This window comes from Strongylocentrotus purpuratus, unplaced genomic scaffold (genome assembly GCF_000002235.5).
Source record: "Strongylocentrotus purpuratus isolate Spur 01 unplaced genomic scaffold, Spur_5.0 spur5_scaffold_15, whole genome shotgun sequence".
NCBI lineage: Eukaryota > Metazoa > Echinodermata > Echinoidea > Camarodonta > Strongylocentrotidae > Strongylocentrotus > Strongylocentrotus purpuratus.
In genome coordinates this window covers 2,894,341-2,912,314 of record NW_022145600.1, presented here as the reverse complement: position 1 = coordinate 2,912,314, position 17,974 = coordinate 2,894,341, and the positions used below count along the sequence as shown (strand labels likewise).

The 17,974-nt window shown below is 35.1% G+C and overlaps 1 long non-coding RNA gene across 1 annotated transcript; it reads right to left on the bottom strand.

The window, feature by feature from the left end:
- LOC100892010 lies at window positions 1-17,407 on the bottom strand. Its single transcript, XR_004064101.1, has 3 exons — window positions 17,357-17,407; window positions 615-706; window positions 1-167 (listed from the first exon to the last, which is right to left on the bottom strand). It is a non-coding gene; the product is annotated as an uncharacterized LOC100892010 (long non-coding RNA).
- Between the last annotated feature and the right edge of the window lie 567 nt (window positions 17,408-17,974).

Here is a 17,974-nt window from a genome sequence, read left to right as displayed (position 1 = left end):
GTTGATGGTGGTCTGATGGTGGTAATGTCCTTCTTGGATAGTGTACATCACACATGGGATGTTGTTGAGGTTGGTCTGATGGTGGTAATGTCCTTCTTGGATAGTGTACTTCACCCATTAGTACCTGTTGAGCATCCGAGTCACTTGAGTCGTTCGAGTCATATTACCTGTAAAGGAAACAGAATTTGAAGGTTTGAAAGATGAGAAATAAAAAAAAAACTACTATTGGTATTATTGAAAGTACCAGTCTCAAGAAGCATTTTGATCAGTGAATGAAGAAAAAGAAATAAAAGAGAATACAGTGTAACAAAAATATCAAGAACACACACACGCACACACAAAACAAGAACACAAAAAATCTATGAATTTAAGGTTGAAATTAAAGCACTTTACAGTAGGGAATCTGTTCAATAAAGCCGTTACTGAATATTTTGTTTTGTTAGACAAGATATCTTTAATTATTTTAAGGTATACAGTATCACATGCTTCCTGCTTGGGTATATATCATCAATATATTTTCTTAGTATTCCATTGGAGGCTCTTTAAAGGATCATGAGAAGTCTATATGCTGTTAACAACATTTTATTTGCTTAAATCACATTTATTGTACTGACCTTTGCAAACCTAGGGCGTGAAGAAACGAGTCCAAGTCATAAGTAACTCCATTGAACCTGAAGTTTCCCTTCCTAATCTGAGGAAAACAACCCTGTAACATATAATGGCAACATTGTTTGTAAGATTTTCATCAGTTACAAGTGAGTGGATATATTTAATTCTGGCATATAATCTATTTTGTAGGGGGAATATACACTCAAGAGGTACAGTTACATCCCTTAAACAAAATAAAAATAAAGAAAAAAAAGAAGTATAGGTAGAGTAAGGAAAATTTCATGTGTGTGCTGAGTTCCATGGAGGGACTTGATACTTTCCATGACATGTGTCGAATGACCAAGATTGGCTCATGCTACCAACACAAAAAAAGCTGTTCAGTCTTACGCCGGAGCTCAATGACCCCAGCCACAATTTAATTAGATATCATTCTTATATGTGCTCTCATAATCCAGGTTACTAATAAAGGGAAAAGGAACAGAGGTGTATGTGGAGAGGTTCCCCTCCCAAGAAAGGGACTATTTTAAACTTAAAGGGATCGTTAAACAATGTTAAATCTGAGATGCACGGCCCTACATGTTATCAGTGTCTGTGAAATTGTGTAATATTGAAGCCTTAAAAAAAATCTCGCTTCAAAATGATCAAGAAGTGCCTCAAAAAAGTAAAAATCTTTGAGTGACCGGCTTTACCATACTCGTTTTCCCCAATAGACAAGTTCAAAAGAATAATGAATGGTTGAAAATGTATATTGCACTAATAACCTGCTTATTGTAAATTATATACACTAACCAAGGGATAAAGCTATTCTTAAATCGGTTTGTTTTACACCTGGGCAGACTCACTTGTTTACTTTTCCTAAGGTTTAAAATAGGGGTGGAGGAGCATCCTTCAAAATGAAGGGTACACCAACAAAAAAGGGCAACCTACAGAAGGCAAAAACAAGGTGGACAAGGTGGACTGGGAACCCAGGTCCTGCCCGAAAGCCTTGGATCCCAGATCATAACAATTAGGTACCCGTTTCCCTAAATTGGATAGTGATAAAAAAATATGCCCGTTATAAGTTATATGAAATAAATCAACACATGAGTACCTATTGGCACAGATTGGTATATTCCAGTTGACATTATATTCATCTGTGGTACTAATGCATGCCTCTAAATGTTAAAATCTGGTGTAAAAGTAGAAATAGAATATGTGAGCCACCATTTTGATTCATGCAGGATGAAAGAATCATGCTAACAACAATGTCGGAATAATAAAATGGCTTTCTAAAAATTTCTTCTTTACAACATACCCATCAAATCATTTTTTAAAGACAATTTTGTTGTTCTTATTCTAACCGCCAAATTAATGCTGTAGCTGAACCGCCGAACTGAACGGGAGTTTGCCGAACATGGCACTTCCGACCGAACCGAACCGAACCGAACGCAAAGGACTTTTCTTCACAAATAATTACATTTATAGCAGTTTTTTAATGTGAAATTTGTGCTGGTCGGAAGCAGTGTTTTTCATCAGGAGTGGGCAGAAGTCCTCCGTGCTGGTCGGGCCTGGCTGGCCAGCAACCTGCCCAGTGCCGACCGTCGTGGCTACAACGCTGATAGCAGATAGTCTTCAAAGAAATATGCCACAGAAATAGTGATATTCAAGGAGTTACTGGGTACGTTTGATGCAGTTATGAATTATGAGGGTTTAATGAGTCCATCATTGATGTTTAAAGATAGCTTGGCTTGTTATAAAACGTAGTCCCATGTATCCATTTTAACGTTTTAACAGAACATGCAACAGATGAAGTTAATCGCACACAGACAGTTACAAATAAATTAGTTGAACTTTGAATTAAACACTTCCATGGCATGCTATATTATCCATGACGAAAACTTGTTGTTTAAAATTGAAACCCCCATTTGACTTTCACTACTCCTCGAGATAAGCCTAAAGTAATACAAGCTATACAATGTAATCCCCCTGCCGAGACCTTGACGGGGTGATAGAGAGGGAGAGAGGAAGGGAGAGAGAATGCTAATTTTCACAATTAAAATTGTTAATTGTTATATCCCCAATTCTGGGTCATTTTGCTTCGTTCGAACTTTCATTATGGTCTTCATCTCAATTATAAGTGACTTTTGGGCATGAAAATATCTTAAAACAAGTTAAATATATCTTTCCTACTTCTCACTTCCTTTCAGGCAGAGCCCCAGAAAGAGTTTGTTTACACTATTACGTAAGATGATGAAGTGTACAGCTGCCATCTCTCACGCAGAGCTGCAAGGCTCTATCCAAGTTTTAACGAGAGAAACAAAAGTGGGGTCCCGATACCCCCCACCTGATTTACATTGGTGCCTGTGTTATAGTGGTGGGCTTTGTCAAAGTTTTAACGAGAGAAATGAAAGTGGGATTGTGATACCCCACGTGATTTACATTGATTCCTGTGTTATAATGGTGGGGTATAGTTTTAACGAGAGCTTTTTGTAATGTCCATCAAACCTTATATTGCAGTAGTCTAGACTTAGCTGGCTATACAGGCAAAATAACAAAAATTATGTGCGTGCTATTTGTTGTTGTTTGCGCTATTACTTATTAGTATCTAGTACCGGTAAATAGTATTGCCTAGCACAGTAGCAGGACCAGGAGTGATGTGTTTGTGTTGAATCACTCTGCAGTAATCATGGTTAAATTCTTATGTTAAACAAATAAAAGGTAAAAAGCTTGTCACCAACGTGATGAGCACTGTTGCCATTTTTAGTGATACATTTTTTTTCAAAAATTAAAGTATGATCTAGGAGTAGGATTCTAGCAGACATATATAATTTTTCCAGAGAAAACCACGACTTATATGTCATGATTGTGCATCCTCTTTAAGGTAATAGACTTCATGCATTATTGTTTCTGACCACAGTAAGTAAGACTAAGACTAAGAGTGTGCAACTAGAGGTTGGATCAAAACCAAATTATTTAATTAATTTGTATTAAATGATAATTTTGTTTTGCTGCAACATGTGTAATTTGACAACAATTCTTTCATAATGACTAATTGATTGTTCAAGTACCACAGAATGACCCCTTTTCAGATATTTTTAGAGTAGTCTCTAGAATTTATCTCTAAAAAGAATTTTTGGATTTGTTTGAAAAAAGAAGAGATTCAACGAAAAGAGGAGTACCGGTATGTGATATTGAGGCTCTTTTTCTTTTACCAAAATACCAGTTCTTTTAAGACCTCGATCGTCTTCACCTAACAGTACATACTTTTGAGGATAAACCTGCATGGAGCTTCTTCAAGGTTTATTTCTGATTTTATTAAAGATACAGGAAAACAAACAAAAAACGCCTGATTTGAATTTTAAAAATGTTACCGGTATGAAAGCGTCTTTTAAAAAAAAAAAAAAATTAAAGAATTTTTTAATAACTTTTATATCCCCTTTAAATTGGCTAGAGTTGCCCATTTCGTCTAACATTTTTTTTAATCATGGTGTAGTGTTCTTACTGTTCCAAATTTCAACACTTTATTTCTTAAATTCTTATAGCTAAATTATGACCCTGGTTTTTGTCTTCCATTATTAGATTTCCAAGAGGCAAGAGGTGATAACACACTTATGAAAAAATGGATAGTCAACATGAGAAGAGACCACTTGACACACAGCAAGTATTCAACCTTATGTTTTTTGCAGTTCTTGAAGAAGTTGGTCATGGCAGTATCTTTTCTTCATTGTCTGATCACATGTTTGACTAGCCAGCAGACTGTATTCACATATTTCTCCTAGGGAAGGGAATAGCTGCTGCTTATCCCAAAATCCACATGTATCATCTGGCACAACAACAGACTGAAGAAAAAAAAAATCAGTGGACCAGTTATCCGCAAGAAATTGTCGAAGTTTGTGTTGTTTAAGCATCAGTGACAGCGTGAAGATTGACTAGATTGATTAATCCTTACATTTTTGATAGCATTTTGTAGTTTAAAGCCTAAGTCCACTCCAAAAAAAAACTTACTTTCAATAGAAGCAGAAAAATCAGACTAACCAATCAAAAAAAGTCTGAGCAAAATCGGATAACTAATAGGAAAGCTATGAATTTTTTATTGACATTAAAAACTTTGAAAATCACTACACAAATTGGCAACTCACTTATGAGTCTGTGACGTCATGTCCTCACTATCCACTAATTATTTTCTTTATATTGATGATGCAAATTTCCTATTTTCTCCTTAAGAATCTTATTTCTTCACACCAGCATCCAAGTTAGATTAATATGTTTTTGTGTGGATGCACTAATATAGAGTAATTTTTATTTATATAACAAGGGAAACGCTCTCGGCGGTCTCGCCTGCATTACGCAATTCGATATGATGAAAAATTGAGGTTGGGACATTATTTATAGGCAGGGTGGGTGGCCCATTAGCAGGCCCCCAAAATTGAAATCCTCCGTACATAATCAGCATTTTGAAGTGAATATTTACAAAGAATCATCCAAAAAATTATTTACTATTACAGTGTATACATGTATAACTAAAAAAGAAAAAAAAGAATCATGTAGTACCTTTTGGATCTGAGCTCTTCATATACCAAAACCAAAAGTTGGTCCATATACATTGGCACACTGTGTGTGCATCCTGATAAATTTCTAAAACAAATTTTCAATTACACAGAGGCTCTTTTAATGCATTACGCCATTCGATATGATGAAAAATTGAGGTTGGAACATTATTCATTGGCAGGGTGGCCCGTTAGCAGGCCCCAAAAAATGAAATCCTCTAAATATAATCACATTTTGAAGTGAATATTGACTAAGAATCATCAGAAGAATTATTTACTATTAAATGTACCACGATCGATAACTTAAATAAAATATGACAAATTAATTCAAAAAATTATTAATTCTCATATTAAGTTGTGAAAACATAATCCGAGTCTACTGACCTTTGACCTTGTGACCTAGAATTTGTGCCATATGATTTGTGATACTTGATAACCCTTGGGTACAAGTTTCATGGAATTTGAACAATCAATTTTGAAAATATGCTAAAAAATTAAAAATCTTGATTTGATGCCACAACAAAGTCTAAGTTTGTTGACCTAAAATGACCTTTGACCTTAACTTAGTGACCTGAAATACTACTCACATGATTGGGGATACTTGATAACCCTAACTTTCAAAATTATATCAAAAATTCAAAAACTTAACCTTAGGTTAAGTTTTCGATGATGATGCCACAACATAGTCCAAGTAAGTTGACCTGAAATGACCTTTGACCTTAAATTTGTGACCTGAAATTCTACTCACATGATTGGGGATACTTGATAACTCTATAGTCCAAGTTTCATTGACTAAGAACTTATACTTTCAAAATTATATCAAAAATTCAAAAACTTAACCTTAGGTTAAGTTTTTGATGTTGACGCCGCCGCCGCCGTCACCACCGGAAAAACGGGGCCTATGTCTCGCTTTTTTGCTACGCAGTCGAGACAAAATTCAATAATTATGAATATACAATATTCAGAAAAAAGTATAAATTCTTCAAAGTTCATAAAAGATTTTGTGAAATGTCATGCACCCAAAATGATACAAATCATATAACCTGGGCAAAGGCATGGGGAAATCAAGTTTTGGGGAATACAAAGGGAAATTAATAGGATTAAACCATATAGAGCAATTGATAAATAGTGAGGACATGACGTCACAAACTGATAACCATCTTGGCAATTTGTGTTGTGATTCTCATTGTTCCATAGTTTTTCATATGACTCTGCCAACTAAACATCTAGACTGGCAGATATATGCCATACAATATACAAGGCCTACAATGTTCTCTTCAAAGTAGTTTTCTCTAAATGCAACATAGGACTTACTGGAAGTCCATTGCAATCATTGTATGAGATGAATTCCTGCCTATTCATGTACAATAAATCTTACGAACGTGTACAAGAGATATATAAATGAATGTTTCTTGGCATTTCTCTGAACAATGTATGGGTGTTTTCTTAAAGGAACTAACCCCCAGAATAACTTTGGTTGTTCTGAGAGATTTATTGCATTCTCGCCCATCAATCTACATGATTCGATCCCCATCAAAAGTTATGAGAAAGGCATAAAGCAAGAATCATTATAGTGAATGTAGGTAATGTAGGCAAATCAACTAAAAGCTCTTAAACACTTGCTAAACTGCATCATAAACATCGTCATTGAAGCATGAAATATATCAAATACCGGAACATGTAGAACAATCTTGTACAGTCAACCATGTGTGTTTTCACACTTTAATAAGAAAACACCCTTTCACTGTTCAGAAGGAACCTGTAACAGAGGAAAACTACAACCTTCATTATAGTGAGTGTAGGTAAAGCAACTACAAGCTCTGGAACACTTGCCGAACTGTATCATAAACATGTCTATAGGATATGGGCTTTGGTGGGTTGCCAATTACAGTCAAGATCTGTTCTCTGGGTAGACGATCACTTTCTTCTGTTCAGTCCATGGGCAAGGCATAGCGGTTGGCTGTGTCAGCACAGCAGGGCTTCATGAACTTGGTCATGTAAAGTGGACCAGATTTCACTGCATCTTCACTTGATGTTTCAATCTCTTCCACCACAAAGTCTCTTCCTTCAGAAATGTTTATGGACTAGGACAAAGCATCCCCACACCCAATAGTATAACAGCGACAAATTACCCACTTGTTCTATGTGATTAACCTGAATATGAAGACTTTTGATGGAAGTATGTAAATACAGTATGTCAAAAAACTACCGTCCTCTCCGAAACCAAAGAGACTATGTTTATAGATGGTATCATAGTATCATTTCATCATTGTACCGTAAATCTCTGTGTATAAGGCGCACCTGTATATTAGGCGCACCCCTTTTTTGGGGGAGGGAAAAAAAAAAGAAAAAAAAAAAATTGTTTTGTTGTTGTTGTTTTGTTGCCGAAAACCCATGCAGGGAAGGACCTTCATTTAACATCGAGGTGCAGTTAAAGGCGCTGATTTGTGCTTGTAAACTTGTCACAAATAATAGTAACAATGTCGTTTTTAGAAGAATGTGCAAGATCATTAATGCAAATTAAAAACAATAGAGTACCTAGGTTCTAGGGTAGAACCTTGTGGTACACCATTTGTTATATAAAAAAATTGAGGAATTATTATTATAAACTACATATTGAGATCTAATAGAAAGATTACTTTCAAACCAAGAAGACAGACAAATTTTAGTGTTGTTGTAGTTTCGGAGTGGTGAGTCAACACACTGATTACTGAGCTGGGAGACATTGCCAGGCATAGCACCATAAATCGAAACTTAAAAAAAAAAAAAAAAAAAAAAAATTTTTCCTGTACCTGTGTATAAGGCGCACCCCCGACTTTCAATTTTTTTGTCGGCAAAAAAGTGCGCCTTATACACTGAGATTTACGGTATACCGTAATTAACAGTGTATTAACCACACTTTTTTTTTTATCGCTGGTAAACATCAAAAGTCGGGGTGCGGTTTATACATGTTACAGACATAAATCATGCTGTAAATTCCAGGTAAACAATCTCCGCATTCAGCAGTGGTTAAATTGTGTCACCAAGGCTAAAGTTCTTGGCTTAGTATACCATCGTCCTGAAAAGGACACTCGTTTTCACCGTTTTTCAAATCATCCATCGGAAGTTCTGACATCAGAAAAAATATTTCTAATGTGAATGTTATGTTATAATCTTGTATCTGATAAATTTTCATGTAATTCCGATGATGCAAAATATGAAATTTTGGGCCCAGAATTGTGCTCTGTCACTGCCAAGTCGATCATAATTGTGTACAAATGTGTATTGCCCCACATGTACTAATTCATGTAGTGAGATGGAAGAAATACGCGACGATGATAAAAAAAAATTATAGCGATATTTTTTGTAGGGAAATACTTGTCATGAACCTACAAATATGCAATATTTTATTTTTTGAACTATTATTATTGTAATATTTCTGGTTGATTGATGGTTTTATATATTGAAGATGGATGTTTGTCGACTTTAAATATATGTCTGGTGATGGGCGTTGGGAATTTGAGTGTATTTTGTATTTTGAGTGTGTGTACGTATGTGTGTTGGTTACACGATACAAAAGTGTAACAATTTCGGACAAATTTTACAATATAAATAATGAAATAATATAGTATTTTAATTTATTTAATCTGGAAAATTACAACAACAAAATATTTAACCTCTTAAAAATAAACATTTATAAGAACAGTATAATGAAGGAGGCTGAGTTGCAATCCAATATGGCAGCTTGCATGATTAGACAACAAAACCCGGTAAATATGGAAAAATCATGATTTAATGTCAAATTGAATTCATGATTTTTGCACAATTGCAAATAAAACACAATTAAAGATGGAAATATAAATGTAAGTACTTCTTTTCATTACGTTTTCATGTGAAATTAGTGACGGCGAAAGCAGTGTTTTTCATCACCAATGGTGGGGGGAAAGTCCCCCGTCCTGGTTGGGCCCCGTGCCTGCCCAGTTCCGACCACTATTCTTACTATCAATCAGCTAGGCAATCAAACCTTGGCAAAAGTGATTAATTTTCATTTAACCGAAAACCGTCCTGTTTTAACTAGCGTTCAAACAGAATTGGAAATGTCCGTGATGTTATTTTACAACACTAATTTTAACAGGGCGAAAAAAAGAGGGGTGCGGTTAATACATGAGGGCGGTTTATACAACGTTAATTACGGTATCTATTGCACTCAAGTAACGTCTGAGTGCTCATCATTAATTGATCACATGTTAACAACTTACCCAGACAAAGTAAGCTCTTTTGGTGTCTTACACAATGGTTTGAGTAATCATTATGAGTTACTTAGTCTGGAAAGCTCAGGTCAATCATGATTCTTTGGTAAATTATGTTACATTTAGAAAATCTCATCAGATAGACTTTGAAAAGTTGAATGCCGATCTTAGATCGCAGAAATGGGATGAGGTAGAAGAAGGTATTGACCTCGATAAAGCTGTAAACAAATGGGAAGTACTCTTTTTAGACACAATAGACAAATACATGCCATTGAAGAAGAAAAGGGTACCATATTTGCCGGCGTAAAGGCCGCAGTATTTTTGGAAGAGAAAATATCAAAAAGTTGGGGTGCGGCCTTTGCGGCAAAAGAGTAAAAAAAAAAAAAATGCAAGTCAAAACCATGAAAGACAGCACGAATTTGTAAATATGGGACAACAATGAACGGTGATGGACATTTCTAGAATAACTGTCTAGAATAACACATGTCTTAGAGACAATTACGTGTTATATTTTTTAAATGAAGGGCAAAGTTTTGTCAATCTCGTAAATAAAATTCATAACTTACCAACCAAACTCTACTGGTAGATCTAGATTTAAGGTTTTGCCATAGCTAAAGCAACCTCGATCCAGTCTCAGCTTGCGCGAGCAAAGCTATGGCGCAATACACAAGAGAAAGCTGCAAGAGAAATCATCAGTCGGGGATTTTTTTTTTTTTTTTTTTTAAATCTCAAAATCGGGAGTGCGGCCTATGCGGCACTGCGGCCTTATCGCCGGCAAATACGGTACACAAAAAACACTCACTTTGGTTGAATGAATGTTTATTTAAGCACATGAAAAATTGTGATAAAATGAAAGGTAAAGCAAAGACGAAAAAACAAGACGTAATACTGGAAACAATACAAATACTTGAGAAATAAGGTAACGTTTGAAATAAGGAGAGTAAAGAAAATACATTTCATTGAAAAACTAGGTGCTTGTAAGGATAGAGCGAAATCTTGGAGAGTATTAAAAACACTAATCCCAATACGAAATCAGCTAAAAATTTCCCTTCCCTATCGCTGAATGTAAAAGAGTAGCAAATGATTTTAACGAACATTTTGTCAATGTTGGAAAAAAAATTGATAGCAGTAATAAATGTATCAGTTACGAAGAGTTTGAAAGTACAGAAGCCATTGAGAGCAATTATGCCCTAAGAAATGTCGATAACTTAGTCTTGCCCAAACCTAAAACTAATTATTGTAAACGAACATTCTTTTATCGCGGATCTAAATTGTATAATGCATTACCGATTAACTTACGTAGACCGAACACACTCAATCTATTTCGGCAAGGCCTAAATGAATGGATACTAGATTTTGATGTATAAACTTTTGGTGTAAACGGGAGGGGTAAGGGATGGTAACAGTCGTATTCATAATGTGTTATAGAGGTTTTGACAGGGGGTTGTAGATGTGCGTTTGTAATGTTATATTTTCGTAATATTTTGTGTTTTATTTCTATGTTTAATTATTTCTGGACCTCTAGGAAGATCAGAGCCATTTTGATAATGGCACTGAATAGAGCATTCCACCCGTTTTTAATTCTGGATTTGTATTATATTTGTAAATTGTATTCTTGTATGTATTTGAATTTTTATACGGAATATAAAACCAACCAACCAACATGATAAAACAATGTTAGGTCTACTAATAACATAGGTTAGTTTCAAAATGTGGCTCTTCTTCAAGGAGTGCTGATAAAAAATTTCACTTTTTTGGAGAGGACACCTTTTGACACACCCCTGACAAACAAATTTGAAACGCGCATTTACCAAAAACCGAATAAGTATGGGAAAAGTTAATATCATAATTTTGTAGGTTATAGTGACTCTTTTCAAGGAGGAAAAAATAATTAATTGAGAGCAGTCTTACTTTTAATTATAACGCTGGTGTCGGAAAGGACATTTTTTGACCCATTTTGCACCTCATTTTTGTTGCAAAGTCAAAATTTGTAGATACCGTATGCCAAAATATTACACCCCATTCAGATCTTGCATAGACCTGTTGAAAGAGTTAATTCTGATAGTTGATAATGTTTTGGGGGTATGTTTGTCAGACATGCACATGTTTAAACTTTGCCAAAAATGAAATGAGACAGCGAAAAATTTGAAAAGATGGCATATACTTACATATTTTGAAAAGTAGTTGCTTGTTTCAAACAATTTCTTTGCTGTTGTAGGTTGATCTAACAGTGCAAAATAATTGACCAAGGAAGATTTTCCTTTGCTGTTCATTGTTTTGTTTTTAACAGCTATCTAAGTGAGTTTTTCTATTGTGTACCCTGATTGTAAAACAACCCATAACACGATCAGGAGAACGGGACGTACAGACAGACGGACAACACGAAAAACAATGCCTCCAGTCACTTTGTAGCGTAGGCATAAATATGGGTGTTCAGAAAAGACACATATAAAAATGTGCCCCATATAATCATACTGCTCTTTCTTTCTTTTAATGACCCACTCCATGACATTCACATTAAAGACACACATACCTGTATGGGTGATGCATTTGCTTTCAAGACAGAGTAGAACTCCCCATCAAGATCCCTATCAAGTGTCAGGTCAGTCAGGTTTGGCATAGAACACAGTGCTTCTGCTAGGTATTGTGATGCCGCTGGTTTGAAATATCTCCCAAAATCAAGCTTGAGAGTCTGGACCTGCATTGTTTGTCAATATAGTCAAGTAACTCATCTTTACATGCATACATTTATGCAAGGTACTTATAACTCTGGATGTCATGTGCACAAGACCCCTAAGTCAGGAGGTTTGTTGCTATGGTACAGTTTAGTAATTCAAGACTTTATTGAAATTGGCTCTTAAAAAAACTATATTACATATTTTTCCTATCAAACTAGGAAAAGGTTGGATATTGATTATTGATCAAAACAATGCCAAACTTATACACATTTGACTTTCAACTGAATCAGCTAGCACATTTAAAGGTTGCTTTTTATTCCATGTTTCATGACTGTTCCAATATACCAAGTGAATGGCTTTAAAAAAGGGTGTTTGGAAAAGAAACATATTTACAATTGTACATGTGCACCATATTAATATAACTGCCCTTTCTTTCTTTCAATGACCCTCTCCATGACATTAAGGATACACATACCTGTATGGATGATGCATTTGCTTTCAATACAGAGTAGAACTCCTCATCGAGATTCCTTTTAAGTGTCAGGTCAGTCAAGTTTGGCATAGAACAAAGTGCTTCTGCTAGATGATGTGATGAGGCTGGTTTGAGATATCTCTCAAGGTCAAGCTTGAGAGTCTGGACCTGCATTGTTTGTCAATATAGTCAAGTAACTCATCTTTACATGCATACATTTATGCAAGGTATTTATAACTCTGGATTTCATGTGCACAAGACCCCTGAGTCAGGAGGTTTGTTGCTATGGTACAGTTTTGTAATTCAAGACTTTATTGAAATTGGCTCTTAAAAAAACTACACGACATATTTTTCCTATCTATCAAACTGGAAAAGGTTGGATATTGATTATTGATCAAAACAATGCCAAACTTATACACATTTGACTTTCAACTGAATCAGCTAGCACATTAATAGGTTGCTTTCATTCCATGTTTCATGACTGTTCCAATATACCAAGTGAATGGCCTTTAAAAAAGGGTGTTTGGAAAAGAAACATATGTACAATTGTAGATGTGCACCATATTAATATAACTGCCCTTTCTTTCTTTCAATGACCCTCTCCATGACATTAAGGATACACATACCTGTATGGATGATGCATTTGCTTTCAATACAGAGTAGAACTCCTCATCGAGATCCCTATCAAGTGTCAGGTCAGTCAGGTTTGGCATAGAACAAAGTGCTTCTGCTAGATGATGTGATGAGGCTGGTTTGAGATATCTCTCAAGGTCAAGCTTGAGAGTCTGGACCTGCATTGTTTGTCAATATAGTGAAGTAACTCATCTATACATGCATACATTTTATTTACTAATTCCTCAATGTATTCTTACATTTCACACATATCCCATTGAATACATAGTTGCAGTCATAAAAACATTCTCAAGCAAAATGAATGAATACTTTTTGTTTTCAAATTCATTTCTTGTGTATTGAAATTAGAATACACTAAAGTTTCTAGGGAGAGGAGAATTTATTAATAGTCATTTTTTAAATAGATTCTATATGTATTCTTTATGGGGCTTCCAACCTGAGTGTTTGCATTGATAAGTCCTACTCCTACTAACACTGAAATTTATAGTACCCAGAAATATGCTAAGGTATTTATAACTCTGGATTTCATGTGCACAAGACCCCTAAGTCAAAAGGTTTGTTACTATGGTACAGTGTGGTTATTCAAGACTTTATTGAGATCGGCTCTTAAAAAAACTATATGACACATTTTTCCTATCTATCAAACTGGGAAAAGGTTGGATATTGACTATTGATCATAACTTTTTTTTGGTCCCGGAAATTGGAAATATGGCCAACCGATATTTGTATTCAGGGGGGGGGGGGGGGGGGGTAAGGTCAGTTTTTGACCCTCTCCATGACATTAACATAAGGACACACATACCTGTATGGATGATGCATTTGCTTTCAGTGTAGAGTAGAACTCCTCATTAAGATCCATATCAAGTGTCAGGTCAGTCAGGTTTGGCATAGAACACAGTGCTTCTGCTAGGTGATGTGATGAGGCTTGTGATTCAGCTGGTGTGAGATGTCTCTTATTATGAAGCTTGAGAGTCTGGACCTGCATTGTTTGTGAATATAGTTAAGCAGCTTATCTATACACGCATATATCTTATTAAATATTTTCTCATGGTCTTCTTACATTTAACATAAATTCTATTAATTAAAGAGTAGCATTCATAATCACATTCTAAACAAAAGTGATTGAATAGATTTCTTTTTCAAATTCAATTCTTGTCTATTAAGAAAAAGAACACAGTAAAGGTTTTATGGAAAAGATGATTTTTGTACATGTGAAAAAAAGATTTATTAAAAAAAAAAAATTCTATGTGTATTTTTTATGGGGCTTCCAACCTGTTTCCAATTGATAAGTCCTACTACTACTAACACTGAAATTAACAATACCCCAAAATATACATTTGCCTATTAATGTAGTATTAGGTATTCATAACTCTGGATTTCATGTGCACAAGACCCCTAAGTAAATTCAAGCCTTTATTAGAATTGGCTCTTAAATAACTTACTAAATAACATCATCCTGAAACTTGCCATGATAATAGATCCCAGTCTAACTTAGAACTGTGTGACTTTTCAGTAACACAGAATAATTGTGACGTCATCCAGGCGCCATTTTGTGAAAATCAACTCATGATCATATCTTCATAACAGAAAGTCATTTCTCATTCATATTTATCATCATCAAGGTCAATATCTGCACGGTCAATTTCAGGTCAATAAATGCACGCAAAAATGCGTGTACGCGTATGTCCGCGCATTAACACACGCGTCAAATTTTAAATTGCTCAAAATCGTCTTAAATTTGCATACGTTTCAGGCCATAATGAGCATTTGCCCAAAAATCATGCACACATTTTTTGCACATTTTCGTTCGTCACAGCTGAACGCAAAATAATTACCTCTCAAATTTTTTTTGACAGGATATTTTTCCAAACAATTTGATACCATTTTTTTCTCTTTATGACCATTAATAAGGGAATGAGCGTCAATTCAAGATAAATGTCTGTGCTCTTGTAATACATAGCATATATGGGCAAAAACATGTCTATACAAAATCCATCATAGCTCTTTTGTTGGAAAGGAACCCTCAATTTTTTTCCATATTTAGATGGAATATAAGTCGGAGATATGATTTCATGTCTCATTTGGCCATTAAGTATATTTTGACATTATCATATTGACCTTGGAACTCAAAATACGAATTTGCATATTATGACGTCAGCATATTTATGGAAAATGATTGTATCTCTGTAAATATTGATCATTTTTCTTCTAAATTTTGATATGTTGTAGCTAAGACAATTTTCTACACGATCAGTACACATCATTCTTCATTTTGATGCCGTCATCATAGTAAAAAGTTCAATTAAAGGCCATATGTCAGAATTTTCTTAATTTGCGTGTTATGCCTATGGCAGGTGAATTTTGTTCACATCATGAATCTACATGACATTAATCTTTGAGCACTATCTAGCTTATTTGTGCTCTATTTTCTTCCGAATTTTGGTATATTATAGCTGAGAATATGGGCTATCTAAATGTGCCTTTTGTTTATTAATCAGATGTTTGGATCATGTCAAGATTTTCAATTGAAAGTTGAAATTGCAAATTCTGTAGAACTTTGCCGGAATTATGAATATGTCACGTATGTCCTATCTGTGAAATTTAAACTTTAGCAGTGTCCTAATATTCCAATTATGCCAGGTAACCCATTTAATTTCTAGTCTTTACTGTCAGACACTATTCAGTGACTGACTCAGGGGAAAAAATGCATGGGGGCTCAGGGCGAATTAGCCCCCGAAAGTCATAAAAGAGCCCCCCCCCCCCAAAATAGCATAGAGTTCAATGCAAAACAAAATAAAGAGTGTTATTTCCATGCAAGCAAGCTTGAAAAGTAGCCCGCGAAATGTTTAAAGTATTTTTTTCCCTGGACTGACTGACTTCTTTTTTTTCTCTGGTAATAAAATACATGAAATGAGCTTTATAGGGAACATGAGCATTTGTCTACATCAATAACCCACTTCTTGTAATGGCCCAAAATAAACTGATTGAATCTCTGCGCAGGACAATATAGGTAGAGCATTTCATGGAATAAGATGAAATTGTGAAAATGCATTCTTCATTATGTCAGATAGGGTCAAAGTGGTAACTGCTTACTGTACGGGGTCAATGGTTATATTGTATCAATCTATCTTCCATAGATCTATAATGGTCAATATGCTACATAGTTGAAACTTTGCATATGGATAGACCATAATGGGAAGAGTTTTTAAAAGCTCATATAAAGTGAACATGCATTCTTGATTATGTAAAACATTAGCATACGTATCACCTAATTCGTCAAAGTAACAAATTAAAGTCTAGTTTTTTAAAATTCTGTATGTATTCTTTAAAGGGCTTCCAACATGTTTGCATTGATAACTCCTACTCCTAATAACTTTTACTCCTTTTTTTCTTCTTCAATGACTCTTTGATTGACATATACATTAGTACACAGATACCTCTATTGATGATGCCTTTACTTTCAATGTAGAGTAGAACTCATCCTATCTATCAAACTGGGAAAAGGTTGGATATTGACTATTGATCACAACTTTTTTTGGTCCCGGAAATTGGAAAATATGGCCAACCGATATTTGTATTCAGTGGGGGGGGGGGGGGGGGGGGGGGGGGGTAAGGTCAGTTTTTGACCCTCTCCATGACATTAACATAAGGACACACATACCTGTATGGATGATGCATTTGCTTTCAGTGTAGAGTAGAACTCCTCATTAAGATCCATATCAAGTGTCAGGTCAGTCAGGTTTGGCATAGAACACAGTGCTTCTGTTAGGTGAAGTGATGAGGCTTGTGATTCGACTGGTTTGAGATATATCTTATCATGAAGCTTGAGAGTCTGGACCTGCATTGTTTGTGAATATAGTTAAGTAGCTTATCTATACACGCAAATATCTTATTAAATATTTTCTCATGGTCTTCTTACATTTAACACAATTTATTTTAAAGAGTTACATTCATAATCATAATCACATTCTCAACAAAAATTATTGAATAGATTTTCTTTTTAAATTCAATTCTGTCTATTGAGAAAAAGAACACAGGAAAGGATGATTTTTGTACATGTGCAATAGTTTTTTGCTTCTTTCAAATTCTGTATGTATTCTTTAAAGGGCTTTCAACATGTTTGCATTGATCAGTCCTACTCCTAATAACTAATACTCTTTTGTTCCTTCAATGACTCTTTAATTGACATATACATTAGTACACAGATACCTGTATGGATGATGCCTTTGCTTTCAATGTAGAGTAGAACTCATCATTGAGATATATTTTAAGTGTCAGGTCAGTCAGGTTTGGCATAGAACACAGTGCTTCTGCTAGGTGATGTGATGAGGCTGGTGTGAGATTTTGCACATCTTCAAGCTTGAGTGTCTGGACCTGCATTGTTTGTGAATATAGTTAAGCAGCACGTATATACACACATATGTTATATTTGCTTATTTCTCACTGTATATTATAATTATCACCAACTGCATGCATAACACAGCTGTATTAATATTCACCTTCTTAACAAAGATAACTATAGAGGCCCGTATTCTGAAGTCAGGTTTAAGTCTAGTGTAAGCCTCGCCTAACTCTCAGATTTAAACCTAGGTTTAACAATGCGTTTCTGAAGTCAGGTTTAACTTAAACCTAGGTTTAAGCCTGGTCTAACTCTGTGGAAATTGCACACATATTTAAACCTGGGGTACACCTAGTTTAAGTCTGGCTTAAGTCAGGTCTAACTATTTGTTGGATATTAAATTAAAGAAGAAGACACCATTAAAAGGCATTACGAAGAATAATAGCAAATAATGAGACCGGAGAGACCTCTTGTGGAAAGAAAAAAAC